We start from the raw sequence: 16,272 nt of genomic DNA, 5'->3' as shown, positions 1-16,272 counted from the left end.
GGGAAAGAGAAAATTAATGCTAAAAGGTATCAAATGCTAGAACCAGCACAACAAAAGTCAGGAGAGACACAAGAAAGACACAGAAAACTAAGCCTAGAGGGTAACATGTCTTTTTTTCCCTCAAATCAAAGGCAGAATTTATTGCACATGCTGCAAATGACAAAAGAACAGGGCCCCATGTGAGTATTTTCATACTGAACCACCCAAACTTCCTTAGGGGATTTTTGATCCAATGAGTGTCAGAGGTTCCATTGGAAACATCTGGCATGCAGCAATCCTGCTTTATTGTCTTTTTGTCAAATGTCCAGTTAGAGAAACTCATCAAATGTAAGTACTGCACAGGATTTCATGGAGGGTGACTATTCTTTTTCTTTGTTATTGTTCTCATGCAAAACAGGCAGCATCCCACAGTTGTCTGCACAGGGGCCTCACCCCACGGCAGGGGAGCACACTACCTCCCTGGAGGTGAATTACCCATTACTGGTCCTGTCAGAGGCAAAACAAGTCTTTTGCATACATCCTTGCCAGAGATGGTCAGCTTTTGGGACGTTCCTCCTGTAAGAATGAGCAGTAAGAAACTACAGACTCTGCCCTCCACCTTAACAAATTGAATTGACCTGGTCTCTTATCTCAAGTAACAAGCAATAGGAAGAGAGGAGATGGCCTTAAGTTGCACCAGGGGAGGTTTAGATTGGATATTCACAAAAAAGAAGGGTTGTCACGCATTGGAACAGGCTGCCCAGGGAAGTGATTGAGTCACCATCCCTGGGGGTATTTAGAAGATGTGTAGAAGTAGCACTTAGGGATATGGTTTAGTGGTGGACTTGGCAGCATTAGGTTTACGTTTGTACTCAATTATCTTAAAGGTCTTTTCCAATCTAAATGATTCTATGACTCTTCAGGTGCCAGATCTGTAGATTCAGCACATTGAAAACTCTTCTAGGAGTTTTATTTGTCATATATCCTCACACTAACATCACCAGCTTTTCTAGCCATCACCAGTCATGTCTTGGTATCGATGACGTCCTTCCTCCTGTACAGTTCTGAGCAGGCTGTGGTCTCCATCCATGTTGACTTTAGCTTCATAATCTGCACTAGGAAACCAAAGAGGGCTCTAATCCAGACACACCATTATCCCCCTTGTTGAAGTGCTACCCTGTTCCATATAATGATGCCAAGTAGCATTACCTCAAACAGGTAATATAGTCTGATATATAACAAGGCAGTCTCTATCGATAATTTGTGGAAGGACCACACCCCACCCCCACCCCTCCTCCCCCACTGCCCCCCATCCTGCCCCAGATATTTTGGATGGAAAGTAGAAGAGCAGGAGCATGTGGTAGAGGGTTTCATTGCATGGACAAGAGGTCAGTCAGCCACAGGGCCAGGCAGCAGGCTCTTTCTCACTGTATTCAGTACAGAGCAGCTGATGTGTACATGGTAAGGAGCTCCATACAGGCAGCTGTGGGACTCCTCCCCCACTGCCCCCCATCCTGCCCCAGATATTTTGGATGGAAAGTAGAAGAGCAGGAGCATGTGGTAGAGGGTTTCATTGCATGGACAAGAGGTCAGTCAGCCACAGGGCCAGGCAGCAGGCTCTTTCTCACTGTATTCAGTACAGAGCAGCTGATGTGTACATGGTAAGGAGCTCCATACAGGCAGCTGTGGGACCCTGCTCCAGCCCCTTCACCAGCCCTGCTACCAGTGCAGATGTAGACTGAGTTATAAGAGCCTCTTCTACATAGCTACATCTGCCAGAGCAGGTCCTAACACTACAAACCCTACTTGTATTTTAACAGTGCCCAGTTTCAGCCTAAACTGGCTACATGTTCACTGGTAAATGAAAACTTACCCTGGCCCATTCCCTGGCCGAGGCCAACTGTGGTGGAACAACCCATATCCATGTTATTAAACACTCTTACCCTGCAAAACAGTGGTGATATAGAGTCCCTGTCCTATAGCCAACCTCAAACCATCTTCTGGGCTGCCTAGGAGAGTATTAGCTAGACCAAGGCAATGAATCATGCCATGGACCACACTACAGCTTAACATTACAGAAGATTTATTTCCAGTATCTCTGCACGGGCCCTGGTACTGCTAGTTTACCGGCATACATGTAGCCCTAGATACCCAGTTTCTTCAGGTACAGACCAGGTCTCCATATTCACAAATATCAGTAGTGAAATCCTCAACTCTCCAACTGCCAGGCTGCTCTAGCTCAACCTGCACTAGCCAAAACGAGCAGAAAAGCAGAAGAGACTCAATATGCTTCAGTTACAGATGGGGATGGAACTCCCTAGCATAGAAAGTAAGGCACTGAGATTTTAAAAGCCTCTTTTATGTGGACTTTTTACAAACCTTAATATTGAAAATATATCCATGGAAAAGGTCACCTGTTGGGACTGCAGCACATAAACCATACAATAATTTAGTTGGAAGTGGTATCTGGAGCCTATCTGGACCAAACTCCTGCTCAAGGCACAGCCAGCTTTGATGTTACATCAGGTTGCTCAAGAATTTGCCCAGGCAAGTTTTGAAATTCTCCATAGATAAATATTCCCCAAACTCCTTAGGCACCTGTAACAGGGCTAAACCACCCTCTGGGTGAAGAATTTTTTCCTTGTATCTAATCAGATTTCCATTGCTGCAACTTGTGTTCATTTCTTTTGGTGTTTGTTTGTTTTTGCTCTGTGTGTTTCTAAGATCAGCCTTCAGTAAGAGCCACATATTAGGTAGCAGAAAATAGCAATAAGATCCCACCCTGAGCTTTCTCTTGGCATAAACCCTCTCCTTGACATACTTACAATATTCTTACTAATCAAGTCCACTGCCACCGTTGCCACAAGACCAAATCACTGACTCACGTTCAACTTCTTGTGTCCTGAGACCCACTGACCACTTTTCTGCAGAGCTGCTTTCTAGCCAGCTGGTCCCTAGCCTGTCCTGTTGCAGAAGGTTATTCAAGTGCAGAAATTCGCACTTGCCTTTTTTGAACTTCACGAGGTTTCATAAGGTTTCTCCAGCTCACTGAGGTTCCTCGAGGTCCTTACCCACTGCTGTAAACACTGTCCTGTACAATTTGGTACCACCTACAAACTCTGTCCCATTATCCAGGTCATTCCTGAAGATGTTAAGCAATATTGATCTCTGACTGCTTGTAAGTGGCTACCAGTTTGATTTCAACATAGCATTGTGGAGGTTTCTTGTAGTACTCAATTTCCTTGGCTCTTGTAGCAAACAGCCACAATTTAGGCAAGTCTCTATTGTTGCCACTGACCTCCAAACCCTAATGAGCACCAAAATCTGACAAATGCAAGAGTGGCAGAAAGTCATCTGAGGTGTCCACGCTACAAGATCCAACTAAACTTTGCAGACAACACGAGGCTCCCACATGGCAAATCTTAATACCCTTCTCATTTTCCCCATAGTAAGGCCTGAACCATTCTCTTGAAATCAGTGATGTTGTTCCAGCCCTGAAAGAAATAAATTGACTCTATGGGCAAAATTTGACATAGTATTCACTTCAAAGACTTCCCTTTGGTCACAAAAGGGAATTTTCCCTGTTTTTTCCCCACAGACAATTTCTAAGCACAAATGCCTTGTGAATTCCCATAAACGCCAGGGAAAGCAGCCAGCGGTACTTTGAGGGAGGACTACACCAAAACTGAAATTAGCTTGGTCTCCCCTCTTGGTTTTTCCGATCTGTCAACATGTTTGCCCTCCATATAACACAGTGAATTGAAAAATATAAGAGCAGCAATCAAAGCCTCCAAATGGGACCATCTCCCTTATACATTTCAAAGGATTTGTGATAAGGAGGTCATTTACCTGGATGCCAAAATGTCATATTCAAGCATCTTTATTCCCTCACTGAAGATGTCAATAATACATCTGAGAGATGTCTGAGTGATAGATGAGGCTACAGCACCCCCATAAATCACAGTCACCACCATGTCATTCAGAGCTCTAGAAATGATAACATGGTCTTTTCTCTTACCCCCATATCTCAGAAGTATAAAAACACTCAACATCACTCCTGTTGGCTGTTATTGAGTGCATGTATGTAATTTAACTTCCAAATGTAAACAAGTCCTTAGGGAACTAGGTTGAAGTGACATCTCCAAGTATATTAGTACCTCTTCAGGAGGTGATTGCAGGTCAGAAGTCTTCATATCCAGGTGCCCATTCCCAGAGCTCAGAGAGGCAAGAAAACAGAGGCTCTCTTATCCATAAATCATGCAGTTAGCCTCTCAAAAAGATGAAAGGAAGGAAAGCCCAGCAATGTGGTAGAGCAGAGTTGGGCTTATGGTCCCCTTTAGCTGGCCAAATTCACATTTTCCAGGTCTTTAGAAGTGGGAGACTAGATGTGGCACTCTCAGTGCACCAGATGGCATGCTCATTCAGGGCAAAATGTCCTTTCTTTTGCTGCTTATTTGCCTGCTGAATGCAAACTATGGATGTTAAATGAAATAGCAACCTGACCTCAGTGACAAATAAATGATCCCATGTGTCAAAGATATAGGAAGGACACTCACAAATGCCAACACCATATCACTAAGTCTGAGGTAAGTATTGCTAAGTAGAGCCAGGCCTCTCCCAAGAACCTTTTAAAGCCCAGAAAGCTCAAATCCCACAGCAGAGCAATAAAAAACACTTTAAGACCTCACAGATGATAGAGAGCCCTCTTACACAGGTTGCACCAGAATTACCCTGAGCTTTCATTAGTCTTGGATTGCTTCAGTACACTGCCAAAGAGCAAATAGAAATCCTGGCTACAGTAAAACTTCCACATGTGAAAGTGTTTAAAGATATCGGCTATGCTTTTGGAATATGGTATTTTAAACTAAAGTGTGGGTTTAGGGGAGAGTGGGATCAGTTCACTTTATCCTCTTTACTCCTGGCTCCACTTTCTAGAAGTTGCACGTCCCTCCAGCCTTGCTTCTGGCACAAGGTGAATTCCCCTTTGCAGAATCACTCCACAAATGCAAACTGCTGGCCAGATTCATTTCTTAACTTTTAGTCTAAGCCCCCAGTAGGTAATTCATCTTACCAGCTACATTTAGTATGATATTACTCCCTGATCTACTGTCTTTATCAGCGCAGCCTCTGACAGGGTAAAACCCAAATCAGATGGCAACAAAGCCACACTGGAGGATTTTACCAGCTGCAGCTGGCAGACAGCATTGACTTTAAAACTGGAATCAGTCTCAGTGATGTAATGTCCATATCATCAAGCTCACCACAATGAATGGGTTTTAGTCAGTTTAAGGCTGCTTCCCAGCATGACTATTTCTTTACTACCTCTTCCTGGTGAAAAAAAAAGAAATTGGAGCCAATGCCTATTAATCACATCCATTACTTTGGTTACTCACTGTTACTTGTTTTTCTCCAATAAGGGTGACACATTCAAATCTGAAATCCAAGCCATACCTTGCTGCTTTTGATTGCAAAACCTATGTGGGTTTGAAAGAATGTTTCCCAACAGTTTAATTTTTGCATTATGGTAACTCTTAGATGCTCTGATGGAGATCAGAGCCTCTTCCAAGGCAGCAGTCATCACAGATGGATCCACAAACAGATTTAGACACCTAGTTCTGAGATGGGTGAGTAATCCCACAGTGAAGTTGGGCATATGCCAGATCCTCAAGAACATCTATGCATCTGTTAACCTCATGATCAGACAGACCTGCCACGTTCATCTGGAGCCTGTAAAGGCAGGTTTCTGCACAGATGAGGCAGGCTGTCCAGAGCCTGCAGAACCATGCACACTCCATTGATGCAGGTCCAGAGGAGGGCCGCCGAAAATATTAGAGGGATGGAACACCTCTGCTATGAGAACAGGCTGAGAGTTGCAGCTGTTCCACCTGAGAGGTGACAGAAGCCCCATCCCTGAAACATTCAAGGTCAGATTGGACGGGGCTCTGAGCAACCTGATCTAGTTGAAGATGTCCCTGCTCATTGCAGGGGGGTTGGGCTAGATGACCTTTAAAGGTCCCTTCCAACCCAAGCCATTTTATGATTCCATGACTCCACACCTGAATGTGGGAATACGTTAGCATGCTGTAAGGCTGTCAGGTAATGGTTTTCCAGAGGCTGCCTGTGGGACTGGAAAGGCAGCAGGACATGGAGCACATCCCACTATTAACCATTCCATCGGACTAAAAAGGAAGCCAATTCTTCCTCTTCTTTACAAACCTCAGGATGATAGGATGTTGGTTAGCAGGGCATTTCACTCTCTCACTGCTCACTGCAATAATTACTCTTTCATCTGAGCATCAGGTCTCTTTTCTTCATTAATCTCGATAGCCTCTGTTGCATATTAGTCCTGTATGCCCTTAGTTCACATGAAAATCACGTGTGCACTCCAAAAAAAAGATAAATGGGGAAAAAAAGAGAAAAAAAGGGAAAAAACTCTACCCACTTGTCAGAGGATGCACTCTCTCTAAGTCTGTGAATAAAAGTCTTCAGCGTAAAAATTGGAGCACTCATTCTACTTTTTCAACCAACAAAGTATAAGACCCTGAAGTATCAAAAGGATCAAATGATTGTCTGTAATTAAAGGCTTCAGAAAGAGAATCATTGACTAAAATACTATTTCCAGCAGTGGATGTGAGGTAAGCAATCAGGAACTGGAACAGAACAGGTGGTGCCTGATCAAGAGACAAATTCTGTGGCACATTTTGGCTCAGTGTAAAGGCATCAGGAGCAGACCTGCATCTGGAACTAAAACAGTCAGCAGAACCTTAGTTTTAATGCGATTTTTTGAGAAACAGGTGAAAGGAATGAGCTAAGATAAATATTGCCTGGGGGGAAGCCATTTACAAACAAGTGACAGCTCTAGGAGGAAACTCCTTCCAAGCAGAGGATAGAATTTCTCTCCAAAACATGCAGCAGAATTTCTTGCTAAAGAATAAAACAGGAAAAGTTACTTGCTGAGAGCTATGAAACAGGGAGGACAGAATGAAAGATGGAAGATGGGGGAGTCAATTAACTAAGAGGAGAGAAATTTAGTTCCTGTAAAGAAAGCTGACGTATGTCTGAATCAGTGCTGTGGTTATCTACTCATCTGCCAAAAGAGAAAGCAAACTTTGATGGAATGGCAAAAAGGACTTAAGAAGGAAGAAAGTAGCTCCAACTTTGCAGGTGAGGCAGCTGCCTAAATTCCTCCACGTTTTACCTAGGAGTGACTCAAAACTACCTCATTCTGCAACAGAATCTCTATCATAAACAGGAAGGAAGGAAGTTCTCCTTCTGCTTTTGGACAGTTTCTCATTTATTTTAAAGATGTTTCATTAGCTGTGGTTGATACAAAGTTCAGCTCCTTCATAAAGAGACAGCTGCTGGAGGTGTCTAAGCTCTGCTTCAGCTGCAAATTAGCCAAAAGTAGGTGGTTGATACAAAGTTCAGCTCCTTCATAAAAAGACAGCTGCTTCAGCTGCAAATTAGCCAAAAGTAACCACCCTAGCAGCCTGTGAAGGATGTCTTCATCAAGTATTGACACACCAGTCTGCACCATGTGCAGTATCTCAAGTCCCAGGCATTTTCAGCTTAGCCCATGCACATTGTTTGATATTCTGTTTAAAAGCTGGTGCAGAAGACAGTTAATAATGAGCTTTGCCTACTTTCTCTCTACAGTAAGCAGCCTGGGAAGGTTATCTCTTTATCAGCATAGCACTGTCACACAGTTTCAGATGGGGGCAACAGAAATACACTGGATTTCTCTTCCTTGTCATGGCACACAAGCCTCTATAGAGGACACAAGTAGTGACTTGGGTTTAGAACCACAGGAAGTGTGGAAGATGAGAGACAAAACCAAACTACAGATACAGGTGTCCAAGAAGGCAAATAGCACCCTGGCTAGTATCAGAAATAGTGTGTCCAGCTGGAGTAGGGAAGTGACCATACCCTTGTTCTTGACATTGGTGAGGCTGCACCTCAAGTACTGTGTTCAGTTTTGGGCCCCTCACTCCAAGAAAGACATGGAGGTGCCGGAGCGTGTCTAGAGAAGGGCAACAAAGCTGATGAAGAGTCTGGAGAGCAAGGCTTATGAGGAACAGCTGAGGGAACTGGGGTTGTTTAACTTGGAGAAAAGGAGGCTGAGGGGAGACCTTATCGCTCTCTACCACTACCTGAATGGAGGTTGTAGCGAGGTGGATGTCAGTCTCTTCTCCCAGGTAACAAACGATAGTACAAGAGGAAATGTCCTCAAGTTGCACCAGGGCAGGTTTAGATTGGATATTAGGAAAAGTGTCTTCACTGAAGGGGTTGTCAAACATCGGACCAGGTTGAGTCACCATCCCTGGAGGTATTTGAAAGAGATGTAGATGTGGCACTTATGGATGTGGTTTAGTGATGGACTTGGTAGTGTTAGGTGTTTGGTTGGACTTGATGATCTTAAAGGTCTTTTCCAACCTAAATGATTCTATAATTCTATGACACTTAGACCTTACGACCATCCAATGTGAAGACCAACCACTGACAACAAAAGACTACCCTTAAATGAGAAAAGATGCAGAAGGAGATGTGTAAAGAGGAAAGCCCAGGAGCAGAGACCTTAAATGATTAAAAGGCTGCTGGTTTGGAAGCCAGAAAAGAATGGGCTTCAGAAAACCAGCAGTCAATCTGTTCCAAGCACAAGAAAACCCTCTTCAAGTAGGGAAATAGGATAAATTAATTCATTAGAAGAAATTCTTAAAAGTACTTCTGAGCTGTAAACTCAGGAAAATTTTTGCTTGATAAGCCACTGGGCTGTGAAAAAGGGTTTGCAGTCAAGACCAGTGGGGAAGTATCACTGAGGCTTTGGCCCACGTCTGGTTTCCCAGGTCCCTGCTTGCCAACTGTGGTACAAGCACTATCTGATGCTGTTGAGAACCAAAAGAGATGCTCCAACATTGAGGCCAAGAAGAGTCTACCTCCCCCACAACAGCATCAGTCTTAGCATGCTGTTTCTTTTATGGTTGAGGGACTTTCTATTTGGTTTTTGCTCTGGCAGTGACAAGTACTTTGGTATCACGTTGAGCTGGGTTTCTGGTATAAATTGTCACCATTGTTATTACAAATAGCAGCAGGGAACTTCATGTTGGTGCAGCTGGATATAGCATCTATGTCTTGTACAATATCACTGAAAACAGCTGGCTAAAAAATAAATCTACATCCAAACATTAGAAGGAGGTGCACAGAGCCAGCTTTACATTAAAAAGTACATTTTAATGAAAGAGAGAGAAAAATTACTCACCACACACTTCATAAAGCTTCGGAAACTTCAGCAGTAGGCCAGAAAAGAGAAAATTATCTTTAAATAAACTAATCACATCTAGAGATTGCAACTGAAGGATCAATTGCAAGTTTAATTACAAGTGCTATAGTTATATTTTGAAACACTTGGTTTATTAACATGAACTCAAATCATCTTATCACCTTTGTATCTGGAACCAGAAATCATATAAAACATATGAGGCTCCAGTTTTACAGAGACTGACTCAGAGTATGTGAAGTTGAGCAAATTAATATTTTGCAGGTCTGGGGGCTAAAGTGAGAATCTGAGAACAGCTTCAAACTTGGCTCCAAGAAGTCTCAGAGAACAAAGCAGTTTTGGTCTGGCAATGACAGTAAAATTTTATTATTTAATTTGCAGCAGAGAAGAGCTGATTGTGGGCCATAAGGCATTCAAGATAAAAAGCAAAGAAGCTAACGTACTTGCTTCGCTCAGTAGAAAATAGCGATGGTGCATTCAATGCATCTACTGCTCCTTGAGGTCCCCAAGTTCATTTGTCCTTCCTGTTCATCACAGGCCAATGAAAGTATTTTCCTGAATATGGATATAGTTCAACAAGTGCCTACACCTAGGCTGAAGCATGCTCTAAACTTTGGAAGCTGTGAGATTGGCCCACTTTTTTAAAGAGATTACCCAGCTGACACAACCTGCAAGTCACTTCTTGCCCTTGGTTCCTAAAATAAGGTACAGCATGCTTGCAACCTCACAGGTTTCACGTTACCTTTGTTTCTCAGGCTCAGCATTCACCATTGTGGTAATTTTGGAATATTCTTGAGTGACATCTGAATTATTTTAAAAGAAACTTTATCAGTTCTGAACAAGTTACACTGGTTTTCATTCCAAGTAACTCCATGCAAATAAGTTAATTTGCTATAGATTTAAATCTCTTGAATTCTGCCCCTTTATTATTAAGATTATATTCTGAATTTGCTTTAAACTAATAGTTGGGCAATAGGCATCTTTTATAAGAACACCTATTAAAGAAGTTGATTCTACTGATACAAATACCCACTCTACTTCCTCAAATATCATACTATCATAATCACAGAGCCTGCTAGTGCTATTTAAATTACTACTTTCACAATTTTTATTTACAAGCACTGCATGGGGACATACCCCACTGTAAACAACTTTTTAAAAACCAAATTGAATGTTGGCTTTGAGAAAGATCTTACCCAGAAGCAATTTAAATGTATTTTTTTTTCTTTTTTTTTTTTTAAATAGCAATTGTGTGCATATAAAAACAACTTCACATAAATCATTTTTTATGACTCTATGGAAGCCAACAATAGTTTGAATTTTCTAGAAACAGCTGTAAAGTGATTTTAATTGCCTCCTGGTGTTCTGAGACAAAAAGTGAAACACGCAAAGTATCTAAAATTGAAAAACAGCTTTCTGAAAGTAGGCTTTGTCCCACTTTAACTTAGCATTCTAAATGGGAATTTCATTTCAATTTAAATTTAATAAGGTTTTATATGTGAATTAAACAGCAACTGATATTTATTTAGCCTTCAAACTTAGATACTTGTGGGTTTCATTACATACAAACAGACTGGCCTCTAAAAACATGTTTTTAATCATGAGCTATACACATAATAAAGTAGTTCCTGCACTGAATGTAAATGAAATGTACATAGAGTCACACCTACAGGCAGGGGTGCTCTGGAAGCCTGGTGTGCACGTTAAAGAGGAAAGATGTGGTCTGACTCCCTCCTGTGTCTGCTGCTCAGCCCACAAACCCAGCCTTGCAGCTGTTTTAAAGGCCATTGTCTCCTGCATGGTGAAACCAGGACGTAGCACGAGAGCGTTTCAGCCACACACACTCAGATCTGCTGAAGGACGGCTGTGCTCCATGGCACTACCTGATCAGCACAGATATCAGCAGATATCCCATCTCCTCCTGCCACTCCAGTCCCCCACTGCTTCCCTCATCAGTGCCAGAGGTTACTGCCCCTCATCACTCCAGTTCCACAGTTTGGAAGCCTTTTATTTTTAAGTATTTCACTTAAGAGCAAGATTAGAGCACAGCCACAAACTCGCACTGATGGAAACACAGGATGGAAAATTGTCACGGATGGTGAAGTGGAAGAGAGACAGAAACGCAAGGCTGGAGAGGAAGCAGTCTCTTAAAATCAGCTCTTGTGTTGGCAGGAACAGAAACGTGTACCATGGAATAAAATTGGGTTGTTTTTTTTTCTTACTGCATCTATTTCATACTTATTCGCATGCTAGATCTGATCACAGATAAACAAACTAGAAGGGTCCATTATTTATATGGTGTAACAAATATTTATACGAGGGACTGTGAAGGCTCTGCTTCGAGTCATATATACATCTGCATTAAGAGGAGGAAATCAAAACAAACTGGGTTGGATCACCTTCTGTCACTGCATTAAAATGAAAAACAGCAGGGAATGAGCACCTAAAGCACAGGCTCCTTTTTTGAACTCATTCCTCTTCTCTTTCATTATCAGATCTAATGAGTTAGAGAGAACCGCTGACCATCTGAGTTTCCTCAGGGCTTTGTAAACACATCCATTTTTCTCTCTGCAGAGGCACAGGAGAGAACTTGTATGTTAAGTGACAAGGACACTTCACTCTCAGCAGACTCCTCAACTTAACCCACACACCATGACCCAAAGCCAGGTTTTGGAGCCAGAGTTCCCACAATCTTGCATTGACTATGAAACCAAGCCCAGATTCCTTCTACCCAGGATGAGGAGTTAAATTGCTGTGGGCTCTTTATATACATGATGGAGAGAGACAGGGTCCTTGAGAAGGAGACCTGGATCCTGATGTCAGAGGTCAGCAGAACATGTCCATCTCACCCCCTGTGGGTTAGAAGGGTAGCTACTGTAAAAATGTATATGTGAATGGGTCAGATGCCCTGAATGTGATCAAGGATATTGCTCCACTGAATGATAAAAAGGGTAATTGTTTTACATCCAAGTTCTTCCTCCTCAGTCTGAATTAGATGCATTACCTGGCACCCAGATACAAGGAGGAAAAGGCCATTTTTTTAAATTGGCTTCTCTTGGTATAAACAAGTCACCCAGAGATGCGGCAGTAAACAGCACAATAAAGGGGCAAAGGGCTCACTGGGCTGAGGGATATTAATGGTTTGTTGCTTGCGAATAACCCTTTCCCCAGAGACCTCCCTATGCTCTGCGTATTCTCTCTGCACATGCTGGCAGCAAAGTGGAGGCTTTATTAAGAGAGTTACAAATAAGGTCAAATTCCTTTAGGAGTTTTTCAGAGTTCCCAAGGCATTCAAGGAGGGGTCCAGCTGTTTGCAGGGGTTTCCCATTACGGTCAGAGACACAAGCTTCAGCATGTTTCCAGTTAAAAGAGCATCCTGGCAGATTTTCTCTTTAACGTGACAGGGATAAGATGGAGTTCTTCACAATAACTTTCCTTTCACAGATGCTAGGCACATTCGTGTAGCCATTAGAGAAAAAGTGTGCATCTGGCATGGCATGGTGTGTGCTGATTTGGGGATCTTACACTACCCAAAAGCAGCACAACAATGGCTGGGTTATGCAGGTGTTAAAGGGCTGCAACATCATGATACCTCAGATCCCTCCACCTGAGCACCTAACGTACCTTATGTCTCTGCAGAATCCAAGAAATTCACCATGAGTGGACTTTATCTCCTCAACACTCCTACAGGAGTACAAGGTCTTGTTTTTCAAGGCAAAAACAACAAAAATTAAATTATTTGTTCCCTTACCTTATGTCAGAGTCAGAAATATATACAATGATCTATTAAGCCACCCCTTGTCTCCATCTTAGACCTCAGTTCTTTAAAAGTCTCATTCGTAGAAGCTGTGGATTTCTAAATTCAAGCCAAATGTGCTTTTTGTTCACAGAAAAAAATGGAATAAAATTTTCTGAACTGTTTTTCTTTAGAAGAAGAAAAGATACCCTTCCCCACCTTTGGAGCAAGTATGAGTTCTTCACTCATCAAGTAACTCATGCTGCTTGGATAAAAATAATCACTACAAACTTGTCCAGGACCTACTTCCCGGGAAAAGGCCATTTGCCAAGGCTCAGACTTGACACAAATCATCATTCCCATGAAATTCAAACAGAATAAATCTTCCATGTGCAGAACATAGCTGGATTCTGCCTTACGGGAACTGGATGTTGCCGCAAAGTCTGAGTCATATGGTCATGTTTGTAAGATCAGCTCATTGAGAATGTCTGGGATCAAAGGCTGTCACGGAGCAGCCCTCCCCGTATCTCAGGGCTGTGGAAACATGCAGAGGAACGTTCTCTAGCTAGAGAAAGCTTTGATTTATAAGTCGTGATGTTTTCACCTGCTCCTGAAGGAACAGAGTTGCCTGCTGGGCTAGGCAGGCCCGTGGCAGGAGTACAGTTTCTGGAGCAGGTTGGGGGACTTTGAGTGCTGCTCCCACGATTGCTAGTGGCAGCTGGAGCACAACCCCCTCACTTCAGTGCCGTAAATGTATGCAGGACTAGTATTCCTTACAGTGTGCCATGGGGAAGCACGGCATGAATATGCTTTCTTGCTGATTTGGGTTGCAGATGGATCCTACACTGGTTTCTCCTGTGGGGCCGAGAGGAGTGATAACCACAGCCAAAACTCAACTCCCCTCTCCTGCATCACTAGAGCTCTGTCTTGTTGGGTCAGCTCACACAAAACAGATGAAGGGAAGGTCACAATAAGCAGAGACTGCCTGTAGCATTGGCAGCATCATGCCAAGGGAGTCAGTGAGTTGTGGCTGAACCCACTAGCAAACCTGGACAACACTCTCAAATATGGCTGAGATTTGAGGGATGGAGCACAGTGAGTTGAAAGACCACCTGCTGTGATAGTTTAACTTCGCTGGCAGCCAAACAAGGTACAGCCACACGCAGCCTCCTCCTTCCCACCCCCGTCCCCCACACTCAGGGAATAGGGGAGAGAATTGGAGGGGTAAAGATCAGGAGATTTGTAGGTTGAGATAAGAACAATTTAATAGAGTAAAAATAAAATTAAGATAATAAGAATAATAACAGTAATAAAGATAACAACTATACATATATATATATATATATGAGTGATGCAGAGTACAGTTGCTCACCACCTGCTGATAACGATCCCAAAGGAGCGAAAAGGAACTGAAATCGCAATCCCAGAAAAGCGAGCACAAGCAATTCCCAAGAGAAACCCCTCCCCTTTCTGGTCAGCCCTGGTTAATATACTAAACATTACATGATATGCTATGGAATATCTTATTGGCATATCCAAATGTCAATTCTGGGTTTTACTAACTACTACACTTTTCTTCTCCACTCCCCACTTCCAGTCCTCTCTTCTTGGAAACTGCCCAAGCTCAGTGTCCTTGTAGTTATCAACATTGTTCTCATAACAATCTCCACTGAAACCAAAACACAGTGCTTTCTAGCTACTAAGAGGAAAATTAACCCTATCCTAGCAAAAAACAGGACACCTGCTCACTCACATTTTTTTAGTTAAGCTCACACACACACACACCCTCCACTCAGGATTTCAGCACGCAGGGGAAGATCAGCATCACCACCTATACTGTCTGCCTTTCACCCTACACATATGGTACCTAAATGCCTGGGAAAACCTGGGGAAGGCTTTGCTCCACCGTGAGTGCTTCACCTCTCATCCCCAGCCCTGTAGGGCATGCAGCCAGCCACTGCCCTAGAGCCGCTCCCCACCCTCCTTTGCTGCTATGCAGGCAGGATATACCTACCCTGTCAGCCCCCCAGCAGCACCAGGCTGACTTAACAGACTTGAGACCCCAGCAATTCCAAACATGCAGATATTTGCTCCTGTCCAACAACTCAGTCATTTTTAGCATCAGTTCACAGATTAAAACTTTGCACTGGATTTCAGTGTAAAGCTACCTCAGCATTCCCACCACTAGCTTGGCATTACACTCTCTTGTCCTGAGCCTGCTCTTGTAACTAATTTCATTGAAGAGCTGACACTGGAGGAAGGTCCTGCCTCATCCCAGCAGCTGACTGCATGCTGCACTCTAGGATCCAATACCTCATTTCCTTGGGCAAACATTCCAATTTGTAGAGATCACAAGGCCAGTTTGAAAACAACAGGACATAGAATCATTCAGGCTGGAACAGACCTTTAAGATCATCAAGCCCAACCGTAAACCCAACACTGCGAAGTCCACCACTAAACCATGTCCCTAAGCACCACATCTACACGTCTTTTAAATACCTTCAGGGATGGTGACTCCACCACTTCCCTGGGCAGCTTGTTCCAGTGCTTGACAACTCTTTCAGTTAAGAAATTTTTCCTAATATCCAATCTAAACCTGCCCTGGTGCAACTTGAGGCCATCTCCATATAAGCACTATAGATGGTATGGCATGTGCAGCCCTGCTGTCACACCTCACACCTTGTTCTCTTAGCTATAACTTTGCTCTCCCAGCTCCACTGCCTGCCATTCTATTTCCTAGTGCCGCATACCTTGCTCTCAGCCAGAACAAGTTTTGGGACTTTGCACTGGGACAAAGAAGAGTAAAACTACCCTTTGTGGCTTCACATAGAGTTCTGTTTCACACTGACATTCAAGATCAGGTCCCAGTGCTAGAACCTTATCAGTAGTTAAGTGCCTGTTTCTCTATTCTCATCAAGGACAAAGGAGTGGTGTGTTCAGGTATATGGTAGAAACTCATTGACTCAGCAAGTTATCACCCAGCAGCCAAACCACCACAGCACCAGTGTGCACACTTTTAGCCCATCCCAAACACCACATGAAAGAGGTCTAGGCTAACCTGTTAAATGTATCTGTTTTGGCTTCTGCTCCCTGGTAACTGAGGGATAAGAGAAGCACATCCAGAGATATATGTCACCTCAGGAGATGGGAAGTAACCTGTTAAAGAACTGTGATTCTCCTGCCATGCCAGGGTAGGAGACCCTGAACTACTCAGCTGTGCTGCAAATGCTCAGATTTTCACAGCTACACAACTAAAGGCACTCATCACTCTGCACAAATAAAC

General features: G+C 43.2%; 1 protein-coding gene across 1 annotated transcript in view; it reads right to left on the bottom strand.

Moving 5' to 3' along the window:
* Positions 1–16,272, bottom strand: part of LOC104527036 (protein eva-1 homolog C) — a 157,876-nt gene that overhangs the window by 110,571 nt on the left and 31,033 nt on the right. The window lies entirely within an intron of this gene.

This window comes from Antrostomus carolinensis, unplaced genomic scaffold (genome assembly GCF_000700745.2).
Source record: "Antrostomus carolinensis isolate BGI_N321 unplaced genomic scaffold, ASM70074v2 scaffold446, whole genome shotgun sequence".
Classification (NCBI taxonomy): domain Eukaryota; kingdom Metazoa; phylum Chordata; class Aves; order Caprimulgiformes; family Caprimulgidae; genus Antrostomus; species Antrostomus carolinensis.
Note: the sequence above shows the minus strand (reverse complement) of the source record. Positions and strands in the feature narration are given on the sequence as shown.